Raw genomic sequence first — 2275 nt, 5'->3', positions numbered from 1 at the left:
AAAGTTAAAATCTATCAGACAGCTGGATTTTGACATCTAGACGTGGTATTCGACCTACGAACGCGATTCCGGCTTAATCCCTTGGGATTTTACAAACTTCAAAGCTCCGAATAACTCAAATTAGTTCCATAACATTTACATAGCTAGGAATTCTCCTACAATGCATAAAATACACAATTAGTGTAGAAGACTAGCGATTAAAGCTCAAACTCAATTAAAGTGCAGTAAATTAGAGTGCAATAAGCGACTAAAATACGAGATTATAGCCTACCATCAACACCCCACACTTAAACCATTGCTCATCCTCGAGCAATCAAACTACACTTTATAAAGACACGACCTTTTTAAACAACTCTCCTAACTCATCATACCATGCACATTTAAAATAGGCTAAGCACAATAGTGTAACATTCTTGCCTCAAGATTTGACTCACAAGTACTACGCATTATTTATAACTCGTTCACTTACTCTAACACAGAGGTCAACGACATTACCTTTCCTTTATTAATCACGTGCCCTCACAACAAAAAAGAGTAGTTCCAAACACAATCGACATTAAGAACAATTGAGAACTCAAGATAGAAAGAAGTTACTCACTTTCAGAAACAACATTCATATGCCACAAACGATGAACCATAGGCTTGCCCGTAGTGTACTACTTAACTAATCGAGCTCATTCAGTCATGAATCATGTAGGACTTTAATAGATTGTAATGTAGGCTGCAGGATGGGTAGGGTACATTTAGATATAAGAGTGACTCCACCTCCATAAGAACTTTAATACATACATTTTATTGTTCAAAACCCCACACTTATGTCAAACCATAACTCCACCTTCACATCAATATACATTAACTCTCAACTTCTTTAAGAACAATTAAATCAAGATTTACCACTATCATGGAATATTTTGCACAATCATACAACATTTTGTTTTCTTTTTCAATTCAAGTGGCTCTTACTTTTTCAATACAATGCACATTTCTCCTTATTTCATTAGTTCCACTCAAAAGCCAAACCAAACCACCCCACACTTCAACTTTTACAACGTTCATAATAAATTTAAGTGCTCACGAGAGGTTAAAAGTTCAAAGAGATGATCAATTCAAAACAAATGGGTAAGGCTTGTAATGTTGTTGCCAAAGAAACAGGATTACAGGCTCAAAGGGGTTAACTAAAATACATATCAATCAGGTGGGTAAGAGCATATAACTTGTTCAACAAAGAAATGCCTAAATCACTTCCAAGACTAAACAACACTACTATTTCGCTTTGCAAACACACGGGGCAAGTTCTAGACATCAAATGCAATACACATAATACATAAAACCTCACACACACATGGCACCTAACTCACTCAAGATCAGACTATCAAGACACTCTAGTCAAAGCAGTCAAGCAAGGTTAAGATCATGCAGTTTAATGTACTTATGCAAGAGTCAAAAATTGAGCCTAAGCATCACAACTAAAGCACTCACTATTCTCAAGGCATAAGAAATTCAAGAGACATTGCTTCCATAGTGAATCATAACGCAAGATTTCTTACTATTCTACAAAACCAAAAACTAACTACACCCGGTTCAAACAAAACCCTGGGAAAGAACTGCGGCACAAAGAAAAATCAAGGGGGAATTATTACACTATCTAACAACATAATTTTTTTTTGTCTTTTTCTTTCGACTTTAAAACCTCAAGAAACCTGCCGAATGATATCTATCGTCGGGAAAATCGAAAATTTTAAAATCTTTATAGTTTTTTCATTTTTTCGATCTCTAACTACTAGCACAAAAACTACACAAACAAATATATATACAACATACAGCTATCCCCCACCCCACACTTTAAGTTGTAGCATGTCCCCATGACACATAGTTAAAAAACACAAGGTAGAGGAAACTTCTCTGCATCTCTAGTTAGGGCCTGAATTAAAGTCAGGCTCCATTCCACGCGCCCGAACCAATGTACACATCCATGCAGACAGCTTCTTCTTAGCCTTCTTGGGGTACACCCCACACTTTTCTTTCGCTACAGCCTTCTCTTTTGAACCCTTCACCTTCCACTCAACACTTGCATCTGGCTTCTGCTTTATCACCCCCGTCTCTACATTCATCTCGAACGTCACAGTTTCTCCACCCACTCTAAGCATGAGTTTTCTATCATGTATATCCAATATTGCTCTACCCGTTGCTAAGAATGATCTTCCTAAGATAAGGGGGCCTCTTTGTTCTCTTCCATCATCACCACTATGAAATCTACAGGAAATACAAACTTATC

Source organism: Nicotiana tabacum, chromosome 17 (genome assembly GCF_000715075.1).
Source record: "Nicotiana tabacum cultivar K326 chromosome 17, ASM71507v2, whole genome shotgun sequence".
Lineage (NCBI taxonomy): Eukaryota > Viridiplantae > Streptophyta > Magnoliopsida > Solanales > Solanaceae > Nicotiana > Nicotiana tabacum.
This window is presented reverse-complemented; position numbering follows the sequence as displayed.